Raw genomic sequence first — 20,635 nt, 5'->3', positions numbered from 1 at the left:
AGCTATTTAGTAAACACTTTTGCTAAGTTTTACAAGTTTGATACCTTGGCTGATGATAACCTCAAGTTGGGTCATTCGGTGCTGCAGAGTCGTACGCACTCTCCCACCCGTTCAAGAGCTTTGGTATAACCCCATGGTTCTTAATGTGACCCCAGCATCCTCTAGGTCGTATGAGAAAATAGGATTTTAATACCTACCGGTAAATCCTTTTCTCTTAGTCCGTAGAGGATGCTGGGCACCCGTCCCAGTCCATACTGTGTCTGCAGTTATTACTTGTGGTTATACACATGTTATGTTATGGTTCTGGTCAGCTTTTTGCTGCAATTGTTCATGCCGTTGGCTTGTGTTCTGTTGAATGCCACGTTCTGCGGCATGCTTAAGGTGTGAGCTGGTAAGATGCTCACCTTAGTTTAACAATAAATCCTTTCCTCGAAATGTCCGTCTCCCTGGGCACAGTTCCTATAACTGGAGTCTGGAGGAGGGGCATAGAGGGAGGAGCCAGTTCACACCCTTTGAAAGTCTTAAAGTGCCCATGTCTCTTGCGGATCCCGTCTATACCCCATGGTTCTTAATGTGACCCCAGCATCCTCTACGGACTAAGAGAAAAGGATGCCCTTGCGCACTATCCTGACTTCTCCTCCCGTCTGCTTACTTTGTGCCTTCCAACGCACAATGCGAACTACAGGTGGTGCTGCAGGGCCCACACCCTTTTACTTGCCTTACAGAACAGCTCTGGAGCTGTTACAGTGCCCAGCTGCTGCAAGAAATCAGCTTGAATGCTTCAGGGGATGGGGCATGGCCAACATGAGCCCCACACCAAAGGAGGGTGGGGGTGTTTAATGCGAACTAGGGGTCATCCAAGCACCGCAAAAGGCCGCCATGCCCTGCATGCCCCTTTTCTCTTTTCATATGCAGATGAGGGTTCCAGCCAACTTTGGCCCACATCTTGGATGACATCACCGTATGCAAATCCGTCTTCTGCAGACCTTCCCCCAGGAATGCTTGTACTAGTTGTTGCATATGGTTTGATATTTGATGGTGCTTCAATATTAGGCAGCCTTCCACCCTCCCATGTTCATCTGAACAGATGTGGTCTCCCTGCAGTTGTTGTCCCCAGACGAGAGTTCCCTTGTGCGTCCTCAGTTGAATCTCCTTAACTTGACGGGGGAGGGGCTGCCCGAGCAGCCACCCTCCCCAGCCCTATCCCAACTCATACTTATTTTGCATATGAGATCTCTTGATCATGAAGATTGTTCTCACAGGGTGAGGTTCATCCATTATATTTTAAAATAGGAAGGTACAAATTACATATTTGAATTGCATCTATGTGCTGGATTCAAATGTCCCCCCCCCCCCCTTCCTTTCTCAATTGTGCCCGTCAGCAGCTATTCTAAGGTTGCTGCCAATGGGTGTGACACATTAATTTCTTCTGTGGGGTACACTGGACTCCACAAGGATTCACATTGGGGTGTAGAGTAGGATCTTGATCTGAGGCACCAACCGGCTCAAAGCTTTTGACTGTTCCCAAGATGATCAGCGCATCCTCCTCTATAACCCCGCTTCCATGAACAGGGAGCTCAGTTTGTAGTTGGTGCCTTCAGTAGCAGGCCACTTAACAGGGGCCTGCCTCAGGCAGCCTATTCTTAGCTATTAATTTTGACAAGAAAAGAAGAACTTGTTTTATGAGAATCTACAAGGGCTGCAGCAGGCTAGGTCTAATAGACATCTTTACTGCAGCTTCATCACTCCCAGCGGCGCTGTATACTCCCGTGCCCTGGTTGCTGGGTCACTGCAGCGGAGGCTCCAGTTTCTTCCTAAGGTCAGTCACACACACACCGCCCTTCCGGATCACGAGGCCGCTGATGAAGGGGAGCGTGGCCGTAGGGGGTGGACCGTGTGCGCACTGGCGTGGACACTGATTACTGGGCAGCCGCTCCACTAGCCACCAGGTACAGTTAAGGAGCACAGGTCTGGGAGTTTTACTCCTATATTAACCCAATTTTGTACTGCCCGCAGCGCATTGTGATAGGTAATAGGGCCTGATTCAGGTTGGAATGCAATCACAATAAGCGATCCAACTGCAAAAATTGCTAACAGCATACGCATGTGCCTGCATTTTCTGCGGCACCCCGCAGAGAATGCGATCGCCTCTGCCTGTCAATCGGGGCGGGGGGGGGGGAGAGGGGGGTCAGCAACACTCCATTTCCAAGTCAGGGATGGAGCGGTGCGGGGGCAAGGCTTCAAAATGGGGTCTGCAACGGAGGAGACACAGGGGGCGTGGTCACAGCGGCTGTATGACATCACATTCAGCCGCTGTGATCACAAAAATGGTGGCGGCTTCCTGCGCGCACATACAGTCTGCACCAGCAGGAGGCTACACCATTTTTTATGATCACGCTGAACTGCAGTGCGACTGCAATTACAGCATGGTCAAGAATGGAGGTGTCATGATGGGTGGCCATGCCCTGTCACTGTGCAGGAGCCAGCACCGCACACACACTAGTCCCCGGGTGCAGCCCCCAACCCCCGGGACACCCGGAGCAACAAAATGTAGATTCAGGCCACCAGGCCACGCCCCTACCTATGAAACCATGCCTCCTTTTTACCATTGCGCTGCTTATCTGCGCGCACTGCATTACAATCTCCTTCGCCACCTCTCTGGGTGTCACCAGTGATAGTGACACCTCTGCCATGCTTGTAGCAGCTGGTCCTAAGATCTACGCCTCAAGCCCTGAGTGTTTGCCCTTGTGACTTGTTGATCATCATAGCGAAGCAGATGCTTACAGAAAACTGCAGGGGCTTAGATTGAAAATAAAAAAATTGATGGGTATAAGGTAGAGAGGAGCGGGTTCGGTTCTCCGAGAACCGAATTCCCGACGAACTCCACGTGGTTTACACTGGTCCGAGGCAGGCTCGGTTGTTCCCGCCTGACTCGGAAAACCTGAACAAGGGAAAATGTCATCATCCCGCTGTCGGATTCTCTCGAGATTCGGATTCCATATAAAGAGCTGCGCGTTGCCGCCATTTTTACTCGTGCATTGAAGAGAGAGCGGAGAGGACGTGGCTATGTTCTCTCAGTGGAAATCTCAATATCAGTGCTCAGTATCAGTGGTTACTTATTGCTGCTCAGTAATACTAGTAGTGTGTCTCTCCTGCTCAGTGTCAGTTCTCAGTAGTATCCTCATCAGTGCTCAGTATCACTGCTCATTGTCTTGTGCTGCATTGTGGTGCTCAGCATACTACAGTACATTACTAATAGTCCAGTGCTGCATCTTGCTGCTCAGTGTCAGTTCTAGTATCCTCATCAGTGCTCACTATCACTGCTCATTACATTGTGGTGTTCTGTATACTACAGTAACATAGTAATATAGTAACATATAGTAACATATTTTTTGAGGTTGAATAGAGGCAAATTGCCCATCGTGTTCAACCTGTTTTAAGTTGTGATGATTCTACATACTTGCTGAATAATGTTTTATGACTAGTTAGCTACTATAACTCATGTTACCCCCGGATTAACCATGTTGATATTTTAAGTATTATAACCTTGGATAGCTTTTTCATTCAGAAATGTATCCATTCCTTTTTTAAATCCAATTACAGAGTCCGCCATTACCACCTTCCCTGGCAGGGAATTCCACATCCTGATTGCCCTAACAGTGAACATCATAGTATCTCACCTGGCAGGTAAGTAGGAGTTGGGCTAGAGCTGTGGAGGATTGCTGCTCGGGCACCCCCTGTCAAGTGAAGGAGATCCAACTGAGGCAGCACAAGGGAACTCTCGAAAAAAGAACAAGGCTAGAGGAAGATCTGAGACAAAGAAATCTGACTTTTACCAGAGCTGACCAGAGGAAAGCACAAACGCAGTCCCCCACTACCACAAATAATGCAGTCGAGTTTCCCACATTTGGGGAAATCACAGGGGTCAGCATACCCAGAGTGCAATGAATGAACCTCACCCTGGGAGAACAATCTTCATGACCATGGTATCTCCTATGCAAAATAAGTATGATTTGGGATAGGGCTGGGGAGGGCCGCTGCTCAGGCACATCTCTGTCAAGTAAAGGAGATTCAACTGAGGCAACACAAGGGAACTCTCATCTGGGGACAACAACTGCAGGGAGAACACATATTTTCAGATGAACATGGGAGGGCAGAAGGCTGCCTAACACTGAAGCACCCCCAAACAACAAACCAAATGCAACTACTAGTGCAAGCATTCCTGGGGGAAGGCCTGCAGCAGATGGATTTGCATATGGTGATGTCATCCAAGCAGTGGGTCAAAGTTGGCTTCAACCCTCGTCTGCATATGAAAATAAAAAAGGGGTGTGCAGGGCATGGCGGCCTTTTGCGGCGCTTGGATGACCCCTAGTTTGCATTAAACACCTCCACCTTCCTTCGGTGTGGGGCTCATGTTGGCTATGCCCCAGCCCCTGAAGCATTCAAGCTGATTTCTTGCAGCAGCTGGGCACTGTAACAGCTCCAGAGCTGCTCTGTAAAGCAAGTAAAAGGGTGTGGGCCCTGCAGCACTACCTGTAGTTTGCATTGTGCGTTGGAAGGCACAAAGTAAGCAGACGGGAGAAGTCAGGATAGTGCACAAGGGCATAGAAGGGAGCGGCTCAAGAAAAGAGAAGTGGAAACAGACAGCAAACTAGGCTGGAGAGAGACCTGAGACAAAGAGATCTGAATTATACGAGAGCCGACCAGAGGAAACACAAATTATGTAATCAAGTGTCCCACATTTGGGGAAATCGTAGGAGCAGCACACCCAGAGTGCATTGGGTGAGCCTTGCCCTGGGAGAAGCACCTTCCTGATCATAGTATCTCACCTGGCAGGTAAGTAGGAGTTGGGCTAGAGCTGGGGAGGGTCGCTGTTCGGGCACCCCCCTGTCAAGTGAAGGAGATCCAACTGAGGCAGCACAAGGAAACTCTCGAAAAAAGAACAAGGCTAGAGGAAGATCTGAGACAAAGAAATCTGACTTTTACCAGAGCTGACCAGAGGAAAGCACAAACACAGTCCCCCACTACCACAAATAATGCAGTCGAGTTTCCCACATTTGGGGAAATGACAGGGGTCAGCATACCCAGAATGCAATGAATGAACCTCACCCTGGGAGAACAATCTTCATGACAATGGTATCTCCTATGCAAAATAAGTATGATTTGGGATAGGGCTGGGGAGGGCCGCTGCTCAGGCACATCTCTGTCAAGTAAAGGAGATTCAACTGAGGCAGCACAAGGGAACTCTCATCTGGGGACAACAACTGCAGGGAGAACACATATTTTCAGATGAACATGGGAGAGCAGAAGGCTGCCTAATACTGAAGCACCCCCAAACAACAAACCAAATGCAACAACTAGTACAAGCATTCCTGGGAAAAGGTCTGCAGAAGACGGATTTGCATACGGTGATGTCATCCAAGCAGTGGGCCAAAGTTGGCTGGAACCCTCATCTGCATATGAAAAGAGAAAAGGGGTATGCAGGGCATGGCGGCCTTTTGCGGCGCTTGGATGACCCTTAGTTCGCATTAAACACCTCCACCCTCCGTCGGTGTGGGGCTCATGTTGGCTATGCCCCAGCCCCTGAAGCATTCAAGCTGATTTCTTGCAGCAGCTGGGCACTGTAACAGCTCCAGAGCTGCTCTGTAAGGCAAGTAAAAGGGTGTTGGCCCTGCAGCACTACCTGTAGTTTGCATTGTGCGTTGGAAGGCACAAAGTAAGCAGACAGGAGAAGTCAGGAGAGTGCACAAGGGCAAGGGCAGGGGCTCAAGAAAAGAGAAGTGGAAACAGACAGCAAACTAGGCTGGAGAGAGACCTGAGACAAAGAGATCTGAATTATACGAGTAGCCGACCAGAGGAAACACAAATTATGTAGTCAAGTGTCCCACATTTGGGGAAATCGTAGGAGCAGCACACCCAGAGTGCAATGGGTGAGCCTTGCCCTGGGAGAAGCACCTTCCTGATCATAGTATCTCACCTGGCAGGTAAGTAGGAGTTGGGCTAGAGCTGGGGAGGGTCGCTGCTCGGGCACCCCCCTGTCAAGTGAAGGAAATCCAACTGAGGCAGCACAAGGAAACTCTCAAAAAAAGAACAAGGCTAGAGGAAGATCTGAGACAAAGAAATCTGACTTTTACCAGAGCTGACCAGAGGAAAGCACAAACACAGTCCCCCACTACCACAAATAATGCAGTCGAGTTTCCCACATTTGGGGAAATCACAGGGGTCAGCATACCCAGAATGCAATGAATGAACCTCACCCTGGAAGAACAATCTTCATGACCATGGTATCTCCTATGCAAAATAAGTATGATTTGGGATAGGGCTGGGGAGGGCCGCTGCTCAGGCACATCTCTGTCAAGTAAAGGAGATTCAACTGAGGCAGCACAAGAGAACTCTCATCTGGGGACAACAACTGCAGGGAGAACACATATTTTCAGATGAACATGGGAGAGCAGAAGGCTGCCTAATACTGAAGCACCCCAAACAACAAACCAAATGCAACAACTAGTACAAGCATTCCTGGGGGAAGGTCTGCAGAAGACGTATTTGCATACGGTGATGTCATCCAAGCAGTGGGCCAAAGTTGGCTGGAACCCTCATCTGCATATGAAAAGAGAAAAGGGGTATGCAGGGCATGGCGGCCTTTTGCGGCGCTTGGATGACCCTTAGTTCGCATTAAACACCTCCACCCTCCGTCGGTGTGGGGCTCATGTTGGCTATGCCCCAGCCCCTGAAGCATTCAAGCTGATTTCTTGCAGCAGCTGGGCACTGTAACAGCTCCAGAGCTGCTCTGAAAGGCAAGTAAAAGGGTGTGGGCCCTGCAGCACTACCTGTAGTTTGCATTGTGCGTTGGAAGGCACAAAGTAAGCAGACAGGAGAAGTCAGGAGAGTGCACAAGGGCATAGAAGGCAGCGGCTCAAGAAAAGAGAAGTGGAAACAGACAGCAAACTAGGCTGGAGAGAGACCTGAGACAAAGAGATCTGAATTATACAAGAGCCGACCAGGGGAAACACAAATTATGCAGTCAAGTTTCCCACATTTGGGGAAATCGCAGGAGCAGCACACCCAGAGTGCAATGGGTGAGCCTTGCCCTGGGAGAAGCACCTTCATGATCATAGTATCTCACCTGGCAGTTATGTAGGAGTTGGGCTAGAGCTGGGGAGGGTCGCTGCTCGGGTACCCCCCTGTCAAGTGAAGGAGATCAAACTGAGGCAGCACAATGGAACTCTCGAAAGAAGAACAAGGCTAGAGGAAGATCTGAGACAAAGAAATCTGACTTTTACCAGAGCTGACCAGAGGAAAACACAAACACAGTCCCCCACTACCACAAATAATGCAGTTGAGTTTCCCACATTTGGGGAAATCACAGGGGTCAGCATACCCAGAATGCAATGAATGAACCTAACCCTGGGAGAACAATCTTTATGACCATGGTATCTCCTATGCAAAATAAGTATGATTTGGGATAGGGCTGGGGAGGGCCGCTGCTCAGGCACATCTCTGTCAAGTAAAGGAGATTCAACTGAGGCAGCACAAGGGAACTCTCATCTGGGGACAACAACTGCCGGGAGAACACATATTTTCAGATGAACATGGGAGGGCAGAAGGCTGCCTAATACTGAAGCACCCCCAAACAACAAACCAAATGCAACAACTAGTACAAGCATTCCTGGGGGAAGGTCTGCAGAAGACGGATTTGCATACAGTGATGTCATCCAAGCAGTGGGCCAAAGTTGGCTGGAACCCTCATCTGCATATGAAAAGAGAAAAGGGGTATGCAGGGCATGGCGGCCTTTTGCGGCGCTTGGATGACCCTTAGTTCGCATTAAACACCCCCACCCTACTTCGGTGTGGGGCTCATGTTGGCCATGCCCCAGCCCCTGAAGCATTCAAGCTGATTTCTTGCAGCAGCTTGGCACTGTAACAGCTCCAGAGCTGCTCTGTAAGGCAAGTAAAAGGGTGTGGGCCCTGCAGCACTACCTGTAGTTTGCATTGTGCATCGGAAGGCACAAAGTAAGCAGACAGGAGGAGAAGTCAGGATAGTGCACAAGGGTATAGAAGGGAGGGGCTCAAGAAAAAAGAAGTGGAAACAGACAGCAAACTAGGCTGGAGAGAGACCTGAGACAAAGAGATCTGAATTATATGAGAGCCGACTAGGGGAAACACAAATTATGCAATCAAGTTTCCCATATTTGGGGAAATCGCAGGGGCAGCACACCCAGAGTGCAATGGGTGAGCCTTGCCCTGGGAGAAGCAACTTCATGATCATAGTATCTCACCTGGCAGGTAAGTAGGAGTTGGGCTAGAGCTGGGGAGGGTCGCTGCTCGGGCACCCCCCTGTCAAGTGAAGGAGATCCAACTGAGGCAGCACAAGGGAACTCTTGAAAGAAGAACAAGGCTAGAGGAAGATCTGAGACAAAGAAATCTGACTTTTACCAGAGCTGACCAGAGGAAAGCACAAACACAGTCCCCCACTACCACAAATAATGCAGTTGAGTTTCCCACATTTGGGGAAATCACAGAGGTCAGCATACCCAGAACGCAATGAATGAACCTAACCCTGGGAGAACAATCTTCATGACCATGGTATCTCCTATGCAAAATAAGTATGATTTGGGATAGGGCTGGGGAGGGCCGCTGCTCAGGCACATCTCTGTCAAGTAAAGGAGATTCAACTGAGGCAGCACAAGGGAACTCTCATCTGGGGACAACAACTGCAGGGAGAACACATATTTTCAGATGAACATGGGAGGGCAGAAGGCTGCCTAATACTGAAGCACCCCCAAACAACAAACCAAATGCAACAACTAGTGCAAGCATTCCTGGGGGAAGGACTGCCGCAGATGGATTTGCATATGGTGATGTCATCCAAGCAGTGGGTCAAAGTTGGCTTCAACCCTCGTCTGCATATGAAAAGAGAAAAGGGGCATGCAGGGCATGGCGGCCTTTTGCGGCGCTTGGCTGACCCCTAGTTTGCATTAAACACCTCCACCCTCCGTCGGTGTGGGGCTCATGTTGGCTATGCCCCAGCCCCTGAAGCATTCAAGCTGATTTCTTGCTGCAGCTGGGCACTGTAACAGCTCCAGAGCTGCTCTGTAAGGCAAGTAAAAGGGTGTGGGCCCTGCAGCACTACCTGTAGTTTGCATTGTGCGTTGGAAGGCACAAAGTAAGCAGACAGGAGAAGTCTGGAGAGTGCACAAGGGCATAGAAGGCAGCGGCTCAAGAAAAGAGAAGTGGAAACAGACAGCAAACTAGGCTGGAGAGAGACCTGAGACAAAGAGATCTGAATTATACGAGAGCCGACCAGGGGAAACACAAATTATGCAGTCAAGTTTCCCACAGGAGTATATAGGATACGACCCAGTGGTACCTGACGACATAGATACTAACAGCTATTTAATAACATTACGCTAGAAAGTGATTATTAGCAACATATATATCTATATAAACAACCCCGCCAGGGTTGTGCCTTCAAAAATAATCACACACGGACACGCTTTTTAAACCTTTTTTTCACATCTCTTTATTCTTCTTATGCACATGTATGTTAGTTCTGTGATTTTAACCTTTATGTTTCACTGCAGTTTGGGATAATAATATTAATATTTATCCAATTTTAATACATACTTAATAAAGGTTATATTTTATGATTCATTCATTCTGTCCAGTGCGTCAACAGTGCAGATTTCTTCTTGTTTTTTCTCCCAAATTCTATAACAATGACAGTAAATGTTGTTTCTTTTCAAACAGAACTTTCTTGACCATGCTTCTTGCTTGAAAGATCTGGGAGCACATGGAAAACAGTACAAACCATGCAGTATCACAAGAGCCTTTATTTGATATTTCATGAAGATAGAGCAGAATTGAGGACACGTCAACTATTTCTGCCGAAGGTGGTTCATCTTTCCACATGGTGCCTTTGGCCACTGACACCTTCGTTGAGTCAAAGTCTCTGGCTGTGGTCAGAACTTTGAAAATTTATGTCACCAGAACGGTTCAGATTAGGAAAACAGAGGCTCTGTTTGTCCTGTATGCTCCCAACAGGATTGGGTGTCCTGCTTCCATGTAGACAATTATGCGCTGGATCTGTGGTAAGATTCAGCATGCTCATTCCACGGCAGGATTGCCGTTACTGAATTAGGTGAAGACCCATTCTACTAGAAAGGTGGGTTCATCCTGGGCAGCTGGTCGGGGAGTCTCGGCATTGCAACTTTGCCGAGCAGCTATTTAGTAAACACTTTTGCTAAGTTTTACAAGTTTTAGAGTAAAGGAGATTCAACTGAGGCAGCACAAGGGAACTCTCATCTGGGGACAACAACTGCAGTGAGAACACATATTTTCAGATGAACATGGGAGGGCAGAAGGCTGCCTAATACTGAAGCACCCCCAAACAACAAACCAAATGCAACAACTAGTACAAGCATTCCTGGGGAAGGTCTGCAGAAGACGGATATGCATATAGTGATGTCATCCAAGCATTGGGCCAAAGTTGGCTGGAACCCTCATCTGCATATGAAAAGAGAAAAGGGGTATGCAGGGCATGGCGGCCTTTTGCGGCGCTTGGATGACCCTTAGTTTGCATTAAACACCCCCACCCTCCTTCGGTGTGGGGCTCATGTTGGCCATGCCCCAGCCCCTGAAGCATTCAAGCTGATTTCTTGCAGCAGCTTGGCACTGTAACAGCTCCAGAGCTGCTCTGTAAGGCAAGTAAAAGGGTGTGGGCCCTGCAGCACTACCTGTAGTTTGCATTGTGCATTGGAAGGCACAAAGTAAGCAGACAGGAGGAGAAGTCAGGATAGTCCACAAGGGTATAGAAGGGAGGGGCTCAAGAAAAAAGAAGTGGAAACAGACAGCAAACTAGGCTGGAGAGAGACCTGAGACAAAGAGATCTGAATTATATGAGAGCCGACCAGGGGAAACACAAATTATGCAGTCAAGTTTCCCACATTTGGGGAAATCGCAGGGGCAGCACACCCAGGTGAGATACTATAATCAGGAAGGTGCTTCTCCCAGGGCAAGGCTCACCCATTGCACACTGGGTGTGCTGCTCCTACGATTTCCCCAAATGTGGGACACTTGACTGCATAATTTGTGTTTCCTCTGGTCGGCTCTCGTATAATTCAGATCTCTTTGTCTCAGGTCTCTCTCCAGCCTAGTTTGCTCTCTGTTTCCACTTCTTTTTTCTTGAGCCCCTCCCTTCTATACCCTTGTGGACTATCCTGACTTCTCCTCCCGTCTGCTTACTTTGTGCCTTCCAATGCACAATGCAAACTACAGGTAGTGCTGCAGGGCCCACACCCTTTTACTTGCCTTACAGAGCAGCTCTGGAGCTGTTACAGTGCCCAGCTGCTGCAAGAAATCAGCTTGAATGCTTCATGGGATGGGGCATGGCCAACATGAGCCCCACACCAAAGGAGGGTGGGGGTGTTTAATGCGATCTAGGGGTCATCCAAGCACCGCAAAAGGCCGCCATGCCCTGCACGCCCCTTTTCTCTTTTCATATGCAGATGAGGGTTGAAGCCAACTTTGACCCACTGCTTGGATAACATCACCATATGCAAATCCATCTGCTGCAGGCCTTCCCCCAGGAATGCTTGCACTAGTTGTTGCATTTGGTTTGTTGTTTGGGGGTGCTTCAGTATTAGGCAGCCTTCTGCCCTCCCATGTTCATCTGAAAATATGTGTTCTCCCTGCAGTTGTTGTCCCCATATGAGAGTTCCCTTGTGCTGCCTCAGTTGAATCTCCTTTACTTGACAGAGATGTGCCTGAGCAGCGGCCCTCCCCAGCCCTATCCCAAATCATACTTATTTTGCATAGGAGACACCATGGTCATGAAAATTGTTCACCCAGGGTGAGGTTCATTCATTGCATTCTGGGTATGCTGACCCCTGTGATTTACCCAAATGTGGGAAACTCGCCTGCATTATTTGTGGTAGTTGGGGACTGTGTTTGTGTTTTCCGCTGGTCAGCTCTGGTAAAAGTCAGATTTCTTTGTCTCAGATCTTCCTCTAGCCTTGTTCTTCTTTCGAGAGTTCCATTGTGCTGCCTCAGTTGGATCTCCTTCACTTGACAGGGGGGTGCCCGAGCAGCGACCCTCCCCAGCTCTAGCCCAACTCCTACTTACCTGCCAGGTGAGATACTATGATCTTGAAGGTGCTTCTCCCAGGGCAAGGCTCAACCATTGCACTCTGGGTGTGCTGCCCCTGCGATTTCCCCAAATATGGGAAACTTGACTGCATAATTTGTGTTTCCCCTGGTCGGCTCTCGTATAATTCAGATCTCTTTGTCTCAGGTCTCTCTCCAGCCTAGTTTGCTGTCTGTTTCCACTTCTCTTTTCTTGAGCCGCTCCCTTCTATGCCCTTGCGCACTATCCTGACTTCTCCCGTCTGCTTACTTTGTGCCTTCCAACGCACAATGCGAACTACAGGTAGTGCTGCAGGGCCCACACCCTTTTATTTGCCTTACAGAGCAGCTCTGGAGCTGTTACAGTGCCCAGCTGCTGCAAGAAATCAGCTTGAATGCTTCAGGGGCTGGGGCATAGCCAACATGAGCCCCACACCGAAGGAGGGTGGAGGTGTTTAATGCGAACTAGGGGTCATCCAAGCGCCGCAAAAGGCCGCCATGCCCTGCATAACCCTTTTCTCTTTTCATATGCAGATGAGGGTTCCAGCCAACTTTGGCCCACTGCTTGGATGACATCACCGTATGCAAATTCGTCTCCTGCAGACCTTCCCCCAGGAATACTTGTACTAGTTATTGCATATGGTTTGATATTTGATGGTGCTTCAGTATTAGGCAGCCTTCCGCCCTCCCATGTTCATCTGAAAAAATGTGGTCTCCCTGCAGTTGTTGTCCCCAGACGAGAGTTCCCTTGTGCTTCCTCAGTTGAATCTCCTTAACTTGACGGGGGAGGGGCTTGCCCGAGCAGCCACCCTCCCCAGCCCTATCCCAACTCATACTTATTTTGCATATGAGATCTCTATATCATGAAGATTGTTATCACAGGGTGAAGTTCATCCATTATATTTTAAAATAGGAAGGTTCAAATTACATATTTGAATTGCATCTATGTGCTGGATTCAAATGTCCCCCCCCCTTCCTTTCTCAATTGTGCCCGTCAGCAGCTATTCTAAGGTTGCTGCCAATGGGTGTGACACATTAATTTCTTCTGTGGGGTACACTGGACTCCACAAGGATTCACATTGGGGTGTAGAGTAGGATCTTGATCTGAGGCACCAACCGGCTCAAAGCTTTTGACTGTTCCCAAGATGCTCAGCGCATTCTCCTCTATAACCCCGCTTCCATGAACAGGGAGCTCAGTTTGTAGTTGGTGCCTTCAGTAGCAGGCCACTTAACAGGGGCCTGCCTCAGGCAGCCTATTCTTAGCTATTAATTTTGACAAGAAAATAAGAACTTTTTTTATGAGAATCTACAAGGGCTGCAGCAGGCTAGGTCTAATAGACATCTTTACTGCAGCTTCATCACTCCCAGCGGCGCTGTATACTCCCGTGCCCTGGTTGCTGGGTCACTGCAGCGGAGGCTCCGGTTTCTTCCTAAGGTCAGTCACACACGCACCGCCCTTCCGGATCACGAGGCCGCTGATGAAGGGGAGCGTGGCCGTAGGGGGTGGACCGTGTGCGCACTGGCGTGGACACTGATTACTGGGCAGCCGCTCCACGAGCCACCAGGTACAGTTAAGGAGCACAGGTCTGGGGTTTTTTCTCCCATATTAAACCAATTTTGTACTGCCCGCAGCGCATTGTGATAGGTAATAGGGCCTGATTCAGGTTGGATTGCAATCACAGTAAGCGATCCAACTGCAAAAATTGCTAAGAGCATACGCATGTGCCTGCATTTTCTGCGGCACCCCGCAGAGAATGCGATCGCCTCTGCCTGTCAATCGGGGCAGGGGGGGAGAGGGGGGTCAGCAACACTCCATTTCCAAGTCAGGGATGGAGCGGTGCGGGGGCAAGGCTTCAAAATGGGGTCTGCAACGGAGGAGACACAGGGGGCGTGGTCACAGCGGCTGTATGACATCACATTCAGCCGCTGTGATCACAAAAATGGTGGCGGCTTCCTGCGCGCACATACAGTCTGCACCAGCAGGAGGCTACACCATTTTTTATGATCACGCTGAACTGCAGTGCGACTGCAATTACAGATTGGTCAAGAAGGGAGGCGTCATGCTGGGTGGCCATGTCCTGTCACTGTGCAGGAGCCAGCACCGCTCACACACTAGTCCCCGGGTGCAGCCCCCAACCCCCGGGACACCCGGAGCAACAAAATGTAGATTCACACCACCAGGCCACGCCCCTACCTATGAAACCATGCCTCCTTTTTACCATTGCGCTGCTTATCTGCGCGCACTGCATTACAATCTCCTTCGCCACCTCTCTGGGTGTCACCAGTGATAGTGACACCTCTGCCATGCTTGTAGCAGCTGGTCCTAAGATCTACGCCTCAAGCCCTGAGTGTTTGCCCTTGTGACTTGTTGATCATCATAGCGAAGCAGATGCTTACAGAAAACTGCAGGGGCTTAGATTGAAAATAAAAAAATATATGGGTATAAGGTAGAGAGGAGCGGGTTCGGTTCTCCGAGAACCGAATTCCCCACGAACTCCACGTGGTTTACACTGGTCCGAGGCAGGCTCGGTTGTTCCCGCCTGACTCGGAAAACCTGAACAAGGGAAAATGTCATCATCCCGCTGTCGGATTCTCGCGAGATTCGGATTTCATATAAAGAGCTGCGCGTTGCTGCCATTTTTACTCGTGCATTGAAGAGGGAGCGGAGAGGACGTGGCTATGTTCTCTCAGTGGAAATCTCAATATCAGTGCTCAGTATCAGTGGTTACTTATTGCTGCTCAGTAATACTAGTAGTGTGTCTCTCCTGCTCAGTGTCAGTTCTCAGTAGTATCCTCATCAGTGCTCAGTATCACTGCTCATTGTCTTGTGCTGCATTGTGGTGCTCAGCATACTACAGTACATTACTAATAGTCCAGTGCTGCATCTTGCTGCTCAGTGTCAGTTCTAGTATCCTCATCAGTGCTCACTATCACTGCTCATTACATTGTGGTGTTCTGTATACTACAGTAACATAGTAATATAGTAACATATAGTAATATAGTTTTTGAGGTTGAAAAGAGGCAAATTGCCCATCGTGTTCAACCTGTTTTAAGTTGTGATGATTCTACATACTTGCTGAATAATGTTTTATGACTAGTTAACTACTACAACTCATGTTACCCCCGGATTAACCATGTTGATATTTTAAGTATTATAACCTTGGATAGCTTTTTCATTCAGAAATGTATCCATTCCTTTTTTAAATCCAATTACAGAGTCCGCCATTACCACCTTCCCTGGCAGGGAATTCCACATCCTGATTGCCCTAACAGTGAAGATCATAGTATCTCACCTGGCAGGTAAGTAGGAGTTGGGCTAGAGCTGTGGAGGATTGCTGCTTGGGCACCCCCTGTCAAGTGAAGGAGATCCAACTGAGGCAGCACAAGGGAACTCTCGAAAGAAGAACAAGGCTAGAGGAAGATCTGAGACAAAGAAATCTGACTTTTACCAGAGCTGACCAGAGGAAAGCACAAACACAGTCCCCCACTACCACAAATAATGCAGTCGAGTTTCCCACATTTGGGGAAATCACAGGGGTCAGCATACCCAGAATGCAATGAATGAACCTCACCCTGGGAGAACAATCTTCATGACCAAGGTATCTCCTATGCAAAATAAGTATGATTTGGGATAGGGCTGGGGAGGGCCGCTGCTCAGGCACATCTCTGTCAAGTAAAGGAGATTCAACTGAGGCAGCACAAGGGAACTCTCATCTGGGGACAACAACTGCAGGGAGAACACATATTTTCAGATGAACATGGGAGGGCAGAAGGCTGCCTAAAACTGAAGCACCCCCAAACAACGAACCAAATGCAACTACTAGTGCAAGCATTCCTGGGGGAAGGCCTGCAGCAGATGGATTTGCATATGGTGATGTCATCCAAGCAGTGGGTCAAAGTTGGCTTCAACCCTCGTCTGCATATGAAAAGAAAAAAGGGGTGTGCAGGGCATGGCGGCCTTTTGCGGCGCTTGGATGACCCCTAGTTCGCATTAAACACCTCCACCCTCCTTCGGTGTGGGGCTCATGTTGGCTATGCCCCAGCCCCTGAAGCATTCAAGCTGATTTCTTGCAGCAGCTGGGCACTGTAACAGCTCCAGAGCTGCTCTGTAAAGCAAGTAAAAGGGTGTGGGCCCTGCAGCACTACCTGTAGTTTGCATTGTGCGTTGGAAGGCACAAAGTAAGCAGATGGGAGAAGTCAGGATAGTGCACAAGGGTATAGAAGGGAGGGGCTCAAGAAAAAAGAAGTGGAAACAGACAGCAAACTAGGCTGGAGAGAGACCTGAGACAAAGAGATCTGAATTATATGAGAGCCGACCAGGGGAAACACAAATTATGCAGTCAAGTTTCCCACATTTGGGGAAATCGCAGGGGCAGCACACCCAGAGTGCAATGGGTGAGCCTTGCCCTGGGAGAAGCATCTTCATGATCATAGTATCTCACCTGGCAGGTAAGTAGGAGTTGGGCTAGAGCTGGGGAGGGTCGCTGCTCGGGCACCCCCCTGTCAAGTGAAGGAGATCCAACTGAGGCAGCACAAGGGAACTCTCGAAAGAAGAACAAGGCTAGAGGAAGATCTGAGACAAAGAAATCTGACTTTTACCAGAGCTGACCAGAGGAAAGCACAAACACAGTCCCCCACTACCACAAATAATGCAGTTGAGTTTCCCACATTTGGGGAAATCACAGGGGTCAGCATACCCAGAATGCAATGAATGAACCTAACCCTGGGAGAACAATCTTCATGACCATGGTATCTCCTATGCAAAATAAGTATGATTTGGGATAGGGCTGGGGAGGGCCGCTGCTCAGGCACATCTCTGTCAAGTAAAGGAGATTCAACTGAGGCAGCACAAGGGAACTCTCATCTGGGGACAACAACTGCAGGGAGAACACATATTTTCAGATGAACATGGGAGGGCAGAAGGCTGCCTAATACTGAAGCACCCCCAAACAACAAACCAAATGCAACAACTAGTGCAAGCATTCCTGGGGGAAGGCCTGCAGCAGATGGATTTGAATATGGTGATGTCATCCAAGCAGTGGGTCAAAGTTGGCTTCAACCCTCGTCTGCATATGAAAAGAATAAAGGGGTGTGCAGGGCATGGCGGCCTTTTGCGGCGCTTGGATGACCCCTAGTTCGCATTAAACACCTCCACCCTCCTTCGGTGTGGGGCTCATGTTGGCTATGCCCCAGCCCCTGAAGCATTCAAGCTGATTTCTTGCAGCAGCTGGGCACTGTAACAGCTCCAGAGCTGCTCTGTAAAGCAAGTAAAAGGGTGTGGGCCCTGCAGCACTACCTGTAGTTTGTATTGTGCGTTGGAAGGCACAAAGTAAGCAGACGGGAGAAGTCAGGATAGTGCACAAGGGTATAGAAGGGAGGGGCTCAAGAAAAAAGAAGTGGAAACAGACAGCAAACTAGGCTGGAGAGAGACCTGAGACAAAGAGATCTGAATTATATGAGAGCCGACCAGGGGAAACACAAATTATGCAGTCAAGTTTCCCACATTTGGAAATCGCAGGGGCAGCACACCCAGAGTGCAATGGGTGAGCCTTGCCCTGGGAGAAGCATCTTCATGATCATAGTATCTCACCTGGCAGGTAAGTAGGAGTTGGGCTAGAGCTGGGGAGGGTCGCTGCTCGGGCACCCCCCTGTCAAGTGAAGGAGATCCAACTGAGGCAGCACAAGGGAACTCTCGAAAGAAGAACAAGGCTAGAGGAAGATCTGAGACAAAGAAATCTGACTTTTACCAGAGCTGACCAGAGGAAAGCACAAACACAGTCCCCCACTACCACAAATAATGCAGTTGAGTTTCCCACATTTGGGAAATCACAGGGGTCAGCATACCCAGAATGCAATGAATTAACCTAACCCTGGGAGAACAATCTTCATGACCATGGTATCTCCTATGCAAAATAAGTATGATTTGGGATAGGGCTGGGGAGGGCCGCTGCTCAGGCACATCTCTGTCAAGTAAAGGAGATTCAACTGAGGCAGCACAAGGGAACTCTCATCTGGGGACAACAACTGCAGGGAGAACACATATTTTCAGATGAACATGGGAGGGCAAAAGGCTGCCTAATACTGAAGCACCCCCAAACAACAAACCAAATGCAACAACTAGTGCAAGCATTCCTGGGGGAAGGCCTGCCGCAGATGGATTTGCATATGGTGATGTCATCCAAGCAGTGGGTCAAAGTTGGTTCAAACACCTTTGCAAAGTTCTATAAGTTTGATACCCTGGCTGAGGAGGACCTCCTGTTTGCTCAATCGGTGCTGCAAAGTCATCCGCACTCTCCTGCCCGTTTGGGAGCTTTGGTATAATCCCCATGGTCCTTACGGAGTCCCCAGCATCCTCTAGGACGTAAGAGAAAATAAGATTTTAAACCTACCGGTAAATCTTTTTCTCGTAGTCCGTAGAGGATGCTGGGTGCCCGTCCCAAGTGCGGTCTACTTCTGCAAGACTTGTATATAGTTATTGCTTACATAAGGGTTATATGTTAGTTTTCATCGGTCTTGGACTGATGCTATGTTGTTTTCATACTGTTAACTGGGTAGTATATCACAAGTTATACGGTGTGATTGGTGTGGCTGGTATGAATCTTGACCTTGGATTAACAAAAATCCTTTCCTCGTACTGTCCGTCTCCTCTGGGCACAGTTTCTCTAACTGAGGTATGGAGGAGGGGCATAGAGGGGAGGAGCCAGTGCACACCCAGATCTAAAGTCTTTCTTAAAGTGCCCATGTCTGCTGCGGAGCCCGTCTATCCCCCATGGTCCTTACGGAGTCCCCATCATCCTCTACGGACTACGAGAAAAAAAAATTACCGGTAGGTTTAAAATGTTATTTTTTTCTCTGCAACCCACTGCTAAATTGTGCTTCCTAGCTGTTTTTTATAAAATCACTTAATTAAATCTAACTCTGATTACGTCAGAGAAGGCCAGGTACCCTACACCATAAGAGGGGGTTTGAAATTTTGACTTGTCTACTTAAAGATCACCAAAATCTGATGACAAGGTCAATTACATCCCTGGGTGGGATTGAACCACCAACCTTTTGGTTAATAGCCCATGTAAGTGCAAGAAATCCTGAAGCACTCACTCATCATGGGAAAGTACCAATGTGTTTCTTACAAAAATTCTCCAGATTATTGACTTTTTAAAGTTTTTCTAGGAAACGTTCTAGATGAATGCTTATTAGCCTTTGTCAGTATTGACTTTCGCAAGGTGTCTCTGTGGCGCAATCGGTTAGCATGTTTGGCTATTAACCAAAAGGTTGGTGGTTCAATCCCACCCAGGGATGTAATTGACCTTGTAATCAGATTTTGGTGATCTTTAAGTAGACAAGTCAAAATTTCAAAAACCCCCCTTATGGTGTAGGGTACCTGGCCTTCTCTGATGTAATCAGAGTTAGATTTGATTAAGTGATTTTATAAAAAAACAGCTAGGAAGCACAATTTAGCAGTGAGTTGCAGAGAAAAAAAATTATGCTGGCAGAAAAGTCCAATTGAGTGATTAAACAGCTCTTCATTTTCTGATTTTATGTTTATGCTAACAAATTTGCTCTCTGAAAAGTGTCCACAAAGCCAAGTCTCTGATTAACACCTTTGTAGGAATGGTTTTTCACCTATTACTGAATTAAACTTGCTTCATTGGAAAGGCATCAAAGATGCATCCTCATTTCAATGTCTACTGAAATAATACAGGTTGACACCAGGAAACGTCACTGCATCCTTGCTGCTTCCTCATGGGGAAGTCTGTTTAATGTGAAAACAAGGTGATATCTAATCAGCACACAGGTAAGGAATTAAGAAAATCTTTCTTTATGGGTGAAGATGTTTCTCACAAATTGTTGTCCCAATGCATCATTGAAATTCAAGATGGAAGATGATTTTCATATATCACTTGTACATTTTGCATTGCTCTTCTGGTGACAATGTAGTTTGTTTTTGTCAATTACCATTTCAGTAATAGGGTAAAGAAAATTAAGTGGATTTTTTAAAGAAAACAATGCTGTCAATATACTATTAAAACAAATTAAAATGATAAAAGTTATTGTACTTTAAGTAAAAATAAAAGTGCCAAAATATCAATCCCAGTTTTTGATTACTTTAATTATAAAAAAAAAAATGCACATAGCAGAGGATAGTTTCGATCAATCGACCTCTGGGTTATGGGCCCAGCATGCTTCCATTGCACTACTCTGCTGCTCATGGAAGTGTCAGAGATCCTGAAGACTAAATTGATTAAAGGCCTTAAAGTACTGGACTATAAGGAAAGACTTACTAGGCTGAATATTTATACACTAGAAAAGAGGTGCCTAAGAGGAGATATTATTAATATCTTCAAATATGTAAAGATACATAACAAAGAGTTATCAGAGGAATTATTTATTAAAAGAACACGTGGTCACTCGCTGCGACTGGAGGAAAGTTCAGAACGCAATGGAGGAAAGGTTTCTTCACTGTTAGGGCAATCAGGATGTGGAATTCCCTGCCAGGGAAGGTGGTAATGGC

At 48.0% G+C, this 20,635-nt stretch overlaps 15 non-coding genes and 3 pseudogenes across 15 annotated transcripts; 4 read left to right on the top strand and 14 right to left on the bottom strand.

The window, feature by feature from the left end:
* Window positions 1-3,846: 3,846 nt before the first annotated feature.
* On the bottom strand, window positions 3,847-4,010 carry LOC135000530 (U1 spliceosomal RNA). Its single transcript, XR_010202388.1, has one exon. It is a non-coding gene; the product is annotated as a U1 spliceosomal RNA (small nuclear RNA).
* Window positions 4,011-4,681: 671 nt separating this feature from the next.
* Window positions 4,682-4,844, bottom strand: LOC135000558 (U1 spliceosomal RNA). Its single transcript, XR_010202409.1, has one exon. It is a non-coding gene; the product is annotated as a U1 spliceosomal RNA (small nuclear RNA).
* A 152-nt stretch (window positions 4,845-4,996) lies between these two features.
* LOC135000598 (U1 spliceosomal RNA) lies at window positions 4,997-5,160 on the bottom strand. The gene has a single exon (XR_010202447.1). It is a non-coding gene; the product is annotated as a U1 spliceosomal RNA (small nuclear RNA).
* A 668-nt stretch (window positions 5,161-5,828) lies between these two features.
* LOC135000545 (U1 spliceosomal RNA) lies at window positions 5,829-5,992 on the bottom strand. Its single transcript, XR_010202402.1, has one exon. It is a non-coding gene; the product is annotated as a U1 spliceosomal RNA (small nuclear RNA).
* Window positions 5,993-6,144: 152 nt separating this feature from the next.
* LOC135000584 (U1 spliceosomal RNA) lies at window positions 6,145-6,308 on the bottom strand. The gene has a single exon (XR_010202433.1). It is a non-coding gene; the product is annotated as a U1 spliceosomal RNA (small nuclear RNA).
* Window positions 6,309-6,978: 670 nt separating this feature from the next.
* On the bottom strand, window positions 6,979-7,141 carry LOC135000552 (U1 spliceosomal RNA). The gene has a single exon (XR_010202407.1). It is a non-coding gene; the product is annotated as a U1 spliceosomal RNA (small nuclear RNA).
* A 152-nt stretch (window positions 7,142-7,293) lies between these two features.
* Window positions 7,294-7,457, bottom strand: LOC135000590 (U1 spliceosomal RNA). Its single transcript, XR_010202439.1, has one exon. It is a non-coding gene; the product is annotated as a U1 spliceosomal RNA (small nuclear RNA).
* A 702-nt stretch (window positions 7,458-8,159) lies between these two features.
* On the bottom strand, window positions 8,160-8,294 carry LOC135000556 (U1 spliceosomal RNA; annotated as a pseudogene).
* A 152-nt stretch (window positions 8,295-8,446) lies between these two features.
* On the bottom strand, window positions 8,447-8,610 carry LOC135000596 (U1 spliceosomal RNA). Its single transcript, XR_010202445.1, has one exon. It is a non-coding gene; the product is annotated as a U1 spliceosomal RNA (small nuclear RNA).
* A 2,360-nt stretch (window positions 8,611-10,970) lies between these two features.
* LOC135000562 (U1 spliceosomal RNA) lies at window positions 10,971-11,126 on the top strand. The gene has a single exon (XR_010202413.1). It is a non-coding gene; the product is annotated as a U1 spliceosomal RNA (small nuclear RNA).
* A 674-nt stretch (window positions 11,127-11,800) lies between these two features.
* On the top strand, window positions 11,801-11,964 carry LOC135000607 (U1 spliceosomal RNA). Its single transcript, XR_010202456.1, has one exon. It is a non-coding gene; the product is annotated as a U1 spliceosomal RNA (small nuclear RNA).
* Window positions 11,965-12,116: 152 nt separating this feature from the next.
* Window positions 12,117-12,279, top strand: LOC135000553 (U1 spliceosomal RNA). The gene has a single exon (XR_010202408.1). It is a non-coding gene; the product is annotated as a U1 spliceosomal RNA (small nuclear RNA).
* A 3,303-nt stretch (window positions 12,280-15,582) lies between these two features.
* On the bottom strand, window positions 15,583-15,746 carry LOC135000585 (U1 spliceosomal RNA). Its single transcript, XR_010202434.1, has one exon. It is a non-coding gene; the product is annotated as a U1 spliceosomal RNA (small nuclear RNA).
* A 692-nt stretch (window positions 15,747-16,438) lies between these two features.
* Window positions 16,439-16,580, bottom strand: LOC135000621 (U1 spliceosomal RNA; annotated as a pseudogene).
* A 152-nt stretch (window positions 16,581-16,732) lies between these two features.
* On the bottom strand, window positions 16,733-16,896 carry LOC135000577 (U1 spliceosomal RNA). Its single transcript, XR_010202426.1, has one exon. It is a non-coding gene; the product is annotated as a U1 spliceosomal RNA (small nuclear RNA).
* A 692-nt stretch (window positions 16,897-17,588) lies between these two features.
* LOC135000555 (U1 spliceosomal RNA) lies at window positions 17,589-17,728 on the bottom strand (annotated as a pseudogene).
* Window positions 17,729-17,880: 152 nt separating this feature from the next.
* On the bottom strand, window positions 17,881-18,043 carry LOC135000586 (U1 spliceosomal RNA). Its single transcript, XR_010202435.1, has one exon. It is a non-coding gene; the product is annotated as a U1 spliceosomal RNA (small nuclear RNA).
* Window positions 18,044-19,348: 1,305 nt separating this feature from the next.
* Window positions 19,349-19,422, top strand: TRNAN-AUU (transfer RNA asparagine (anticodon AUU)). Its single transcript has one exon. It is a non-coding gene; the product is annotated as a tRNA-Asn (tRNA).
* The last annotated feature ends 1,213 nt before the right edge of the window (window positions 19,423-20,635 follow it).

This window comes from Pseudophryne corroboree, unplaced genomic scaffold, assembly GCF_028390025.1.
Source record: "Pseudophryne corroboree isolate aPseCor3 unplaced genomic scaffold, aPseCor3.hap2 scaffold_1555, whole genome shotgun sequence".
Taxonomy (NCBI): Eukaryota; Metazoa; Chordata; class Amphibia; order Anura; family Myobatrachidae; genus Pseudophryne; species Pseudophryne corroboree.
Note: the sequence above shows the minus strand (reverse complement) of the source record. Positions and strands in the feature narration are given on the sequence as shown.